This window comes from Schistocerca gregaria, chromosome 2 (assembly GCF_023897955.1).
Source record: "Schistocerca gregaria isolate iqSchGreg1 chromosome 2, iqSchGreg1.2, whole genome shotgun sequence".
NCBI lineage: Eukaryota > Metazoa > Arthropoda > Insecta > Orthoptera > Acrididae > Schistocerca > Schistocerca gregaria.
In genome coordinates, this window is record NC_064921.1 from 560,951,773 (window position 1) to 560,964,788 (window position 13,016).

The following is a 13,016-nucleotide window of genomic DNA, read 5'->3' on the forward strand; positions in this document are numbered from 1 at the left end:
GTGTACCTAGCCACAGCGTTCCGTAAACAGCTTGAAGTACAATGTGCAGAGTTGCGTTCAAAAGGAGAGGTACCCAGCGGTGCGATCGACTTTTTGAAACAATCCATACGGTGATGTAGGTTAAGATCCCAGGTATCACACACTGCAGCCATTCGCTCGAGTGGGCACTGATTAACAAGGAATTGACGAAAAATATCGGAATTTTGTGTGACACTCAACAGCGTTAACAAAGTTGCGTTTTAGAGTCTGGTTGCGTGGTATAACGGATAGCATAACAGTTTCACTTGTAGGGGCTTGTGCGCTCGAACCTTGACAGGTGCAAAGAGTTTCTTTTATTATTATTTTCAAATCTTTATCAAAATGACTTTTATCGTGATTTTTATTCAACTGATGGATTCAAAAGTATTTTTTTATTTTTATTCCTTTGTCACATTGTTTTAATCACCGTACGAACTTTTTCATTTGTTTCATTTTTTCTTTGTATTATTCTTCTTCCAATCGGAATTTTTGTAAATACCAGTTTAATTATATTTCTCTGTTATAATATTCAATTATTTGAAAATTCCAACCTATCAGTTAAAAACAAAAGACGAAATAACCAATTTATATTTGTGCAATGGTGTGAAAAAATATATTTTTGTTACCAGATGCGCAATTCTTTTTTGCATAGTAATCGTCACACTAACGTTTAAAACACAACCTAAATACCTATTGCACTGTGGACAAAATAACACAGATGAAAATTTAAATGAAAGACGGGTTTATAAGTAAAACGAAATTCAAGTAAAATGAGAAATAGATATAATGAACGCAATAATGTGGACGAAAAATCACGGTGAGAAAAAAACGAAATTAAAATATAAAATTAATTAAAAACATACGTACAAATATTGCAAATGGAGAAAGAATGTTAGGAAGGAAAATGAGAGCATATGAAGAAGCTGGTATTATGATTAGAATTATTGACAAAGGAATGGTATTAGAAAATTACATTTTCAACAGTTAATTGAATAAAACTTATGATCACAGTCATATCGATAAAGATTTGAAAATAAAAAAAAGATTGGAGCCCACAATTTACATGTGAAACTGTTAACGTATCCATTACACCACGCAACCAGACTGTAAAACGCGATTTTTTTTAACACTATCGAGTGTCATACAAAATTGCGGTTTTTTATTTTCTTTATTTTTTTGGGGGGGGGGGGGGGGATTTTAACCTATATCACCGTAGGCCTATAGATAGTTTCAACCAGTCGATCGCACCTCTCGTCAGTTAAGAGGTTTATTCTTTCCTCCAGTACACAGATGGCTCTAGACGTTCATGTCCTGCAATCAAAGGTTGTAGAGTAGAGGTTCCTGATCGGAAAACGTAAAATATGCAAGTCATGAGGATACAGCAAAACTTATTCTGAACAGTTACCATCGTACAAAACTGCTAGCGGACTTCTCACTCTTGCCGGAAACTGACATTAAAAACGACACAAAAAGACATAACAAAGTCTACGAGTCACGAAATTTCAGCTGCTGAAAACCACGTTCTATAAACTGAAGAGCAAAAAGCGATCTTGGTGGGGGAAGTGCATTTCTGCAAGTGAACGCCACTCTTGATCTAAAAAAACCTAGTCCGCAAGCCACTTTTGATGTGTGGCGGACGTTATTTCCCATAACTCTATCTCTTCCCCCCTTCCCTACAACTTTTGTACAGGTACTCTAACATTATGACTTCTTTTAGACGCAAGCAAGGGACAAAAACTTTTGCAAGACTGCTAAAATAGTTAAACACGACTCTGACTCGCGATGGATAACAGAATAGTTAAAATAGGCTTATTGGATGCATCACGTTGAAGATGCTTTTGTGACTCAGTAATTCGCCATTACAAAACCGTCATGTCATTGTGCTGAACGATATAAAAAGAAATGTGTAACACACATAAATCACTTTTCTGCATGGACAAATATTAATAGTTTCCCGTCTACCATCTTAGTACGGGGGTGTAGCGAACATAGTATGTCGTTTTTAGCTACTGCGCGAGAAAAACACTCTATGAGCTGGAAGAAGTGATGCCTATGAAAGTACGCTGTCACCGAATATATTTCCCGGTTTCTATTTATCAAATTCTAAAAAACAGGGAATAAAACCACTATGTCAACCCCTACTAAATTCTCATTCTGATTCTCGGGTGATAACCGGTACGCGAAAAATTCTGAGAATGTTAAGAATCAACAAATTCCGGAAAAATAATCTCAGAACTATCGCGTGCTGACAATCCTATCGAACTCTGTCCATCCATTTACGAACAGATTTGGAATAAAAAGGCTTCAGATGAGTAGAAACTACTTTCTACGTTTATAGAATCAAACTAAACCCCGTCTTAAAATTTGTCTCAGTTCTGATTTTTGCCCCTATTTTAGCGTGACACACACTACTACGTTATGATTTGAAAGAAGTTACTCATCTGCTATAAACAGCATACAAATTACATGTTAGAGAAATACTCCAGGGACTTATCTTTTTCTGTGCAGTGGTGGTACCTATTTAAAATGCGCGCCGCGTTAAGTGCCTGTATAACCTAGTGGCAGAGTTTGCTCGTGTTGCTTATGAAGCACGTAGGTAAGAAGGGTATAGGCAAGCGTCTCGTTCTTTAGTTTAGGGTAACTTGTACGAATACCGCTCATAACACGAATTCTTTAATTGCGTACTTGCGATGTACCATAGGCTAACTAATCTATTCATTGGTGGACAACTACTACTATTTATCACGAGTAATAAAGATTTACAATGTTTACTATTAACTAATACAATGAGTGCACCTTATATATCCTCATCTGAAGGGAACGAGCGTTATAGTGAAGCACACGACGAAACGACAACCTCTTATTGTAATTCTAACCTCCTCTGGCACGCTGCAGCCTTGACATCTACGCCTCAATATACAGGATTACCAACTTACGAAGTGAAACCCACGTTCAATTCGTGCTGAACCACGGCTTCCTGGCGAAGCACTTACAGACATAGAACGCAATATGTGTGCGAATAGCAAATTAGTGTACAGAGATTTTACGCTATAATTTAATTAAGGCACCTTAGATTTCAATTCTTGATTTCATATAATACGAAATGTAAATAAACGTATGCTACTTTTAAAACCTTCACAATCAATTTCATATTTTTCGTAGCCACAGGGACAAGATGGTGCTCAGGCACCAGTACTACCAATGACAAATCCTGAATCGCAGGTTGTACCACGGATTGTCCAATGGGCGCTTATGAAAAATTCTTGCAAGGTGTAGGGAGGAGACCAGGGAAATATATACTAGGTGGTCGTGGGGGAAACAGTCTTTCCCCATTTTCCTTCTGCACTGAAGTGCCATTGGTTAGTGTTACTGGACGCCAGATGCCTGTGCATGGTCCCCCAAACAACTTTTTTCTTTTTTACAGCAACAGTGAGGAAGAAGATGGGTTTGGTGAAACTTACATGCAGACACCACATCCATATTTTAACCAAGAAATGAACGACGTGTACTGTGACGAATAAAAAGCATTTTAGTAGCGGCATACTCAGTACTATTACTAGTAAATTATAGATAGAACTTTTACTAATATTATGTACACCAGTGATTCTCAAAGTTTTTTCGTCTGGGCGTCCTTCACAAGGAAAAACAGTATCGCCCCCAAACTATTTTGTTAATAAGAATTGTCTTTTTTATATTTTCTTTGCCTTATTCTCTGTGTTGAAAAATTCCATTTAGAAGGATTTTACGCAACAGAAAACAAAACTATATGAATTATTATAACGGAAATACGAGAAAACTGTTTATCTGTATCACTTTTTCATTTATTCGAAAATTATTAAATGAACATTGTTTACAATTCAGCAAACAAGAACTACAAGAGCATTAAAATTTAGATTACAAAGTCACATTTAAGTTTTTTTGTTTACATTTAACTATGGAACGTTATTCGACTTCATAGCTGCCAAAACGAAGAAAAAAAAGAAACAGACTCGGACACGTAGGCTGTTTTGAAAGAGTTGGGAATGCCTTGCTATCGAAAACGCCAACAAAGACACGTCATTAAATTTACTCTTCAGTGAGGTATCACAAATGAGATCAGCTAAGTCGATCTTGCTCATTTATATGTAGACATCATAGTCCAGGAGCATTTTTAAAGGATTTTTAATCCAGTTAAATTTATCAGAATCGTCTCTAAAACGCTTTTCGAAGTGAAGTTTAAGTGTTTCAAGATGATGAAGGTAGGCTTTTATCTCCACTGGAAGCACTGGATTATCAGTGACACTAGAGCGGGGAACATTAATAGCATGCTACTTTTGATTCGATTTTGCCACAGCTCAAATTTCTTTGTGAACACCTTCACTTTTTCGTTCCAAGTTAGTACAGTTGCCTGATTACCTTGAAGTGAAGTGTTAAGAATATTTAGTTTCGCATAAATGTCAGTGAGGTAGTCCATTTTTATTCGAAAATCTCCGTTACTGAAACAATTTGCCAGAGAGTGAGTTATCTCCTTTAAGACACCGAATACCTCACTCCTCAATTCAAACATTCTCTTAGTACTTTACCCCTCTAAAGCCATTGAGCATTACTAAAGAACAGCAACTGAGTGTGTTAAGCACCCATCTCATCACACAGCACTCTAGAAAGCCTTGAATTTATAGATTTTGCCTTAGTAATGTTAACTGTTTCCATAACTGTTTGCAGCACTTCAACGATGTGCGGACCAAGTGCTTTAGCGCCGTAGCCTCCCGATGTGCATGCAGTGAGTGCAGGCTGAATAAGGATCTACTACAGCTTTAACTTTCGCCTGCAGTCCACCATGAATTCCAGACATAGAGCGAGATTCGTCTGTGTATACTCCAGTGCACCTATTTCATGATATCCCTGTAGCTGTTTTCAGTTTTGGTTGAGAGGAAACTAAATCTTCTCGAAAGCTAAACTCATCAACGAAACGAACATAAGCAATCAAACGAGCAAATTTACCTATATCAGTGGCTTCGTCCACCTGAATTGCCAAGCACCTGTTACGCAATTTATCGATTAACGCTCGACTCAATCGCCAGAAATGGCTAACTTTCTTCTACGCACTGTGTCATTACAGGTTGGACCACTTTTCAACTATTGAGCAAATGAATCACCATTGTTGATACTGTATCAATTGTTGGTGATAATAACAGAATTTGTTTATTTATTACTGCAACCATGTTTAGTTTCTTGTATTTACCAATCATGTGTGAAATCTGGTAAGAGGCTAAAAGGGCTTTAGCAAAGTTCTTCTGGACAGACAATAAAAGACATAGTTTTACTATATGCTGTCAGTGGCTAAAAGGGTTAAACAACATCACGCACTGTGGACGTTCTTCACCGCTGATTGAGGTTAGCCTAGCAATAAATACTTCTCATCATACGTCTCGTTTTCGCCTTTGGAGTGTCTCCCTACTCTCAACCAGCTGACAGGACCACTAATGTCCTCATGTCTGTCAGTAACCAGGAAACGCCTCATTGTGAGTTTGAGCTTGCACTGCGCTTAATATTTAAGGATATAGTCAAAGTGCAGCCGGCAACGGGCAAATTCGCAAAGCGGGCAATGTCGGCCAGCTCTTTCGATTCATTAAAACAATGCTAAAAATATGACTGTGGTTTCATTGTAGTCAGTGCGTCTGCCGTAACACATACATCGGGCGAAATTTGAGATCAACGGCATCGCTTTGTTCAACGAAAAAGGTAAATGTAATTATCTGTTACGAAGAAAGTTCTTATTTTATTTGTACCCGGCCCCATTGTACGCCATTAGCACCCCCCCCTCCCAGTGCTAGCGCCCCCCCCCCCCCCCCAAATTTGAATTTGATAACCTTCGATGTACACGCAAAGGGAGAATCAGATCGACATTATTCCTGATATGTCAATGCAGTGAAGAGGTGAGACGATCTAAACAGTTTAAGTCGTTCGAGCCTCTTCAAGTCTGTCACAGCTACATGCAGAGCAACAGTTTTAGAATGGTATGTTATTGCTCTGTGTAGAACTTATCACCAACTCGAAAACCACATTCCTTGTCACACGTTCTCCTAAGCTTTGGGCAGTAGGCCTGCTTCCTATGAAGTATCGTTTACACTGAAGTGAGTAAGTTATCACACAACAAGTTACTACAGTAACCCATGACATAATGCCTGAGACCCTGCTGTGATCTCCACTTACGACTCCATCGCATGAAATGTATCGCTGTCACACCTCCCTGGAATTGTGTGTCTTCTTCCAACTGGTGAATGTCTACATCTGCATCTATAACTACACTCTGCAGACCACCGTGAAGTGCACGGCAGAGGGTACGTCTCGTTGTACCAGGTATTAAGGTTTCTTCCCATACCGTTCAAGTATGGAGCACGGGAAGAGTTATTGTTTGAATGTCTGTTTGCTTGCAGAAATTATTCTAATCTTATCCTCACAATTCCTATGTGAGCGATACATAGGGAATTGTTGTATATTCCTAGAGTCATCATTTATAGCCAGTTCTTAAAACTTTGTTAGTGGACTTACTCGGGATAGCTTACGTCTACCTACAACGCTCTTCCAGTTCAGTTCCTTCAGCACCTCTGTAGCACTCTGGAATGGATCAAATAAACGTGAGCCATTCATGCTGGAGTTCTCTGTATACGTTCAATATTCCCTATCAGTCCTATTCGATACAGGTTCCACACACATGAACAATATTCTATAACCATTCACACGAGTAATTTGTAAGCAATCTCCTTTTTAGACTGATTGTACTTCCCCAATATTCTACCGATAAACCGAAGCCTATCACTTACTTGACACACGAGTGAGTGTATGTGATCATTCCAATTCATATCCGTACAAAGTGTTACACCCAGGTATTTGTACGAGTTGGCCGATTTCAGTAGTGACTCATTGATATTATAGGTGTAGCATATTACGTTTTTTTTTCTTTTTGTGAAGTGCACAGTTTTACATTTGTGAACATTTAAAGCAAGTTGCCAATCTCTGCACCATGTTGAAATCTTATCAAGATCTGAACATATATTTGTGCAGCTTCCCTCAATAGTATTTCACTATAGATTACTGCATCATGTGCAATAAGCCTGAGTTTACTATTAATGTTGTCTGCAAGGTCATTAATATACAACATGAATTGCAAATGTCCCAACACACTTCCCGTGGCCGAGCGGTTCTAGGCCCTACAGTCTGGAACCGCGCGACCGCTACGGTCGTAGGTTCGAATCCTGCCTCGGACATTGATGTTTGTGATGTCCTTAGGTTAGTTAGGTTTAATTAGTTCTAAGTTCTAGGCGACTGATGACCTCAGAAGTTAAGTCGTATAGTGCTCAGAGCCATTTGAACCTTACTATCTGTTCTAGGTAGTTTTCAGAGAAGCCGTTTGGCAATGTTTCATAGGATGTCTTATCACTCCCACTACTAAGAAATCTGTAATCTTTCCAATTAATTGTTGGATGATTGAAGTCTCCATCGACGATTACAGTATGACAAGGGAACTTAAGTATAAGTGAACTGAGGTTTACTCCAAAGTTTTGGGTTACATCAGGAGAAGAGTCAAGTGGGTGATAGAAGATCCAGCTATCATTTGATGCCCACCCCTGGTACTGAGTCTTGCCCAGTCTCGTCTGTAGTTTCAGTATCTATCCCAGTGGATTTGAGTTTCTTGTCTTCTGTGACAAATACATTACGCCCAAATCCCATTTGCCTATCCTTTCGATATGCAGAGAACGCGCAAATGACGTCAAGCGAAGGTTAGTAGAGATTCGTGCGTCTGTGAAAAGATGTATGCGCGAACCATACAACTACCACCGTCACATCTTAGCAAAAGATCTGACAAAGAACCCGAGGAAATTCTGGTCTTACATAAAATCGGTAAGCGGGTGTAAGACTTCTATTCAGTCCCTTGTTGATTAGTCTCGTGTGGCAGTTGGAGATAGCAAAACAAAAGCCGAAGTTTTAAATTTCACGTTCAAGAAATCGTTCATAAAGGAGAATAGTACAAAAATACCGTCATTTGACCAACGAACAGACTCCCTTATGGACGACACAGTAATAAATATACCTAGCATACATAAACAACTGAAAGATTTGAAAGCAAGTAAAACACCAAGTTCGGATAGCGTCCCAGTTAGATTTTACAAAGAGTACTCTACGGCACTGGCCCCTTACCTGTGTTGCATTTCTCGTGAACCTCTGTCCCAGCATGAAGTCCCAAGCGGTTAGAAAAAAGCGAAGGTGACTGCAGTATATAAGAAGGGTAAACGAACAGACCCGCAAAATTACAGACCAATGCTCATAACTTCATTTTGTTGCAGAACCTTTGGACATATTCTCAGTTCAAAACAATAAACGTTCTTGAGACTGAGAAGCTTATGTCCACGAGTCACCATGGTTTCAGAAAGCTACCCTCGTACGAATCTCGGCTTGCCATTTTCTCACATGGTTGAAGGGCGACAAGCAGATTCCATGTTTCCAGATTTCCGGAAAGCATTTGACACGGTTCCCCATTGCAGGCTGTTAACAAATGTACGAGCATATGGACAAAGTTCACAGATATGTGAGTGGCTCGAACCCAGTACAGTGTGTAAACTTTTAGATGGCAGACCTCTCCCTAGTCCTGAATCGGTAGAAGTCGGTAAACGTCGGGAGGCTTCGGTAGGCACGCAGTTACGACCGCTGCCAACATTACGTAGCTGACTGTTGTACAAGGCAGCCATTGTCGTCTGCTTCGTTATTATTTTGCACTGTACTGTTCTGCGTGTTTTTATTGTGCAGTTGTGCTAAACATTATCAAAATGAGTGAAGAGGCAGTTGCTGGCCCATCTCGGGAGTCGCCAACAACCACTATCGGTAGGACTGCGGTTAGAAGGAAACCAGTATTACGGAGCAGCTGCATCAGAAAGTACGTGAAACTTCGCCACAGCACCGTTTAAGTAAAATGTCAACAACGTGTGTTTTTAAGTGTAAAGTAATATGTAAACTGAGTACTGTAGGTTAAATTCGAAGCTTAATTTCTTGTGCTGCTCACATAATAGAATAAAGTGTACAGCCTTGTAATACAACAAAAAGTGTACGTAATGTGACAGATTCGTTTACTCTTGTGCTGTAAAAGATAGACCTAGTGGGGAAAGCGTGAATACGCTAATCCAAGTTTTATGTGAGGTTTGGAAACTGCTCGATTTCTCCAGCTACAGCATGTTTATAATATATGAAGACAAGCAGATTGAAAAGGTTGACAGTGTTAAATTTATGGGACTACAACTCGATAATAAATTCAGTTGGGAAGGGCATACCACATTTTTTATTTCGTAAGGGAGCATATTCTGTGGTAACTGATTAAACGTAGCAAAAGTTTTTTGCACGTAAAAGCATGTAATAAAAATCGTTTGTGGTATAAATTCAAGAACATCATGTAGGAACCTGTTCAAGGAACTTTGTATTCTAACCACTGCTTCCTAGTATATTTATCCCTGAATGAAATGTGTTAGAAGTATTTCCAACCAATAGCTCAATACATAATATCAGTACCGTACTAGAAATAGGAACAGCAATCTACATAAAGACCTAAAACCACTTACCTTGGTCCAAAAGGGGTCCAATATTCAGGACCATGCATTTTCAATAAACTGCCAGCAAGTCAGCAACCAATAAAAACTTGGTTTCAGATAAAGCACGGTTTACAGTGTGTTTGAAAGACTTTTTGATACAGAAGTGTCTGATTCCACCCGTCATCAATATACCGGAAATGGCTATTGTAGATGTGTCCATGATGTCACTACACACATACACATGGCAACAAACATGAAGACACATATAAATAATAGAATAACATCAACCACCAAAAATACAATCAAACCAACGGGACAACTGCGGGAAGTTGGGGGTTTTAGGGTGAGGACAAGCTAGTAAAAAACAAACCATGATCCCAAAACACAAAATGAAGAACAAAAAAAAAAATATAGCATTCTGCTACACCAACAAAAATCTTCCCTTGAACACTATAGGTCAACCATAGGTGACCATACCAAAACACAAATACCCACAACTAAAAGCACGAAAATTGGAATAGGACATTTCCCTTGACCTACATAGGTGAACCTCAGATGACGATAGCAAAACATCAACGCGTACAACTATGAAAATGGGAATCGGTCATTTCCGGTGACCTATATAGGTCCTCCACAGCTACTGATGCCAAAAAACCAACACCTACAACTGCAAAAAATAAAACCACAATCCCAGAAGCCTACAAATGAATCATCCCTACATAAATTAAATCACATTCAATACTCCATAAATACACAAAACATCACAGCTAGAAAAAAAAATTAATTATCACCAGCAAATTCCGGCACTCCAAACTAGATCGGCCAGTCCCCCCCCCCACCCCCCCCCCCCCCACAAACACACACAAAACAACTCATTAACACCGTGCCGTAATGACATTCACAAACCACAACACCGTTTTACGTCGAAGCAGATGGGTGGAATTGGACGCTTCCATTGACCCCTCCTTCTACTCTGTAGATGAATATTGTAACAGAGATTGAAAGACCAGCTTAGGTAAAAGTTCTGCTATATTTCAGTTTTGACAGCACATGTGATGAATAGCAGCTAGCCCTAAATGTGAAAAAATGTAAGTTAATGCAAATGTGTAGGAAGATAGAACCTGCAATGGGCGTATACAGTATTACTAGTGTCCTGCTCGACAATGTCAAGTCATTTAAATATCTGGGCGTAACAGTGCAAAGCGATATGAGATGGAACGAGCATGTGAGAATTGTGTTAGAGAAGGCAAATTGTCTACTTTGGTTTCTTGGAAGAATTTTAGGAAAGAGCGGCTCACCTATAAAGGAGACCGCATATAAGACGCTGGTGCAGTCTGTTCTTGAGGATTGCTCGAGCGTTTGGGATCCGTACCAGACCAGATTGAAGGAAGACTTCGAAGCAGTTCAGAGGCTGGCGGCTAGATTTATTAGTGGTAGGTTCGAACAACACATATTACGGAGATGCTTCGGGAACCCAAATGGGAATCCCTGGAGGGAAGGTGACGGTCTTTTCGAGAAACTCTATTGAGAAAATTTAGAAAACAGGCATCTGAGGCTGATTGCCGAACGATTCTTCTGCCGCAAACAGACAATGCGTGTAAGAACCACAAATACAAGGTACGAGAAATTGGGGCTCATATGGAGACAGACAGACAGACAGTCGTTTTCCCCTCGCTCTATTGGCGAGTGGATCAGGAAAGGAAATTACAGGTAGTGGTACAGGGAACCCTCCGCCACGCACCGTAATGTGGCTTGTGGAGTATCTATGTATATGTAGAATTTTTCTAGAATTCTCACTGCCATCAGTTTCAGGTTTCAAGCAGTTTTCTGTACCTAGTGCTATGTGAGCTTGACTACTTTTCAGGAACACTTCAAACTCTGCATTTTGCTGCCAATACTTCGGCAGTTAACCATTAGGATTTTAATTTACCTGTGAGAGGCATTTCTTTCGATCTCACACTGATTTGCACAAAGAGCTCATTGAGTCAACATGGCAGCAACAGAACCAGGACTACAAAAGTAGTGAAACCTCCGGCCTCAGGAAAAGTGACTAAGTTAGGTCTTTTCTCCGTGATTTCATGGTGCAAATACTAGCTCATGCTGAGAAATAGTGTCTTCGAATATTTTATTCAGTTTGCAATACCATATGAGTTAATGTATTAGACTGCAGTCATAGTATCACCGATATCGGTGAATTCCGCCAACGACCAGCATCGGTCGAAGACAACTGATCATTTCAAATCAGTACGCCACTATGAACGCAGTCACACTTTATATGACTTCATCGCCCAGATATATAAACTTCGTATGTAAATCGGTGAAATTCAGATCAGTTTGTTTTCTTCGGTCAAATCGACTGAAGTTCCCACATATGATCTATGAGAAACTGATGTTTAATCCAAGAGAGAATAAACTTGCGACACCCTAAGGATAAAAATACACTCCTGGAAATGGAAAAAAGAACACATTGACACCGGTGTGTCAGACGCACCATACTTGCTCCGGACACTGCGAGAGGGCTGTACAAGTAATGACCACACGCACGGCACAGCGGACACACCAGGAACCGCGGTGTTGGCCGTCGAATGGCGCTAGCTGCGCAGCATTTGTGCACTGCCGCCGTCAGTGTCAGCCAGTTTGCCGTGGCATACGGAGCTCCATCGCAGACTTTAACACTAGTAGCATGCCGCGACAGCGTGGACATGAACCGTATGTGCAGTTGACGGACTTTGAGCGAGGGCGTATAGTGGGCATGCGGGAGGCCGGGTGGATGTACCGCCAAATTGCTCAACACGTGGGGCGTGAGGTCTCCACAGTACATCGATGTTGTCGCCAGTGGTCGGCGGAAGGTGCACGTGCCCGTCGACCTGGGACCGGACCGCAGCGACGCACGGATGCACGCCAAGACCGTAGGATCCTACGCAGTGCCGTAGGGGACCGCACCGCCACTTCCCAGCAAATTAGGGACACTGTTGCTCCTGGGGTATCGGCGAGGACCATTCGCAACCGTCTCCATGAAGCTGGGCTATGGTCCCGCACACCGTTAGGCCGTATTTCGCTCACGCCCCAACATCGTGCAGCCCGCCTCCAGTGGTGTCGCGACAGGCGTGAATGGAGGGACGAATGGAGATGTGTCGTCTTCAGCGATGAGAGTCGCTTCTGGCTTGGTGCCAATGATGGTCGTATGCGTGTTTGGCGCCGTGCAGGTGAGCGCCACAATCAGGACTGCATACGACCGAGGCACACAGGGCCAACACCCGGCATCATGGTGTGGGGAGCGATCTCCTACACTGGCCGTACACCTCTGGTGATCGTCGAGGGGACACTGAATAGTGCATGGTACATCCAAACCGTCATCGAACCCATCGTTCTACCATTCCTAGACCGGCAAGGGAACTTGCTGTTCCAACAGGACAATGCACGTCCGCATGTATCGGGTGC

General features: G+C 41.1%; 1 protein-coding gene across 4 annotated transcripts in view; it reads right to left on the minus strand.

Annotated features, from left to right (window-relative positions):
* Positions 1-2,953, minus strand: part of LOC126332426 (arylsulfatase G-like) — a 129,986-nt gene extending 127,033 nt beyond the window's left edge. For 2 of the 4 annotated variants that reach the window (XM_049996605.1, XM_049996607.1), the window contains exon 1: positions 2,815-2,953. The gene's annotated coding sequence lies outside the window, so the exon portion shown is untranslated. The remainder of the gene's footprint in view (positions 1-2,814) is intronic. The other 2 variants (XM_049996608.1, XM_049996604.1) reach the window with 2 other exon arrangements.
* Between the last annotated feature and the right edge of the window lie 10,063 nt (positions 2,954-13,016).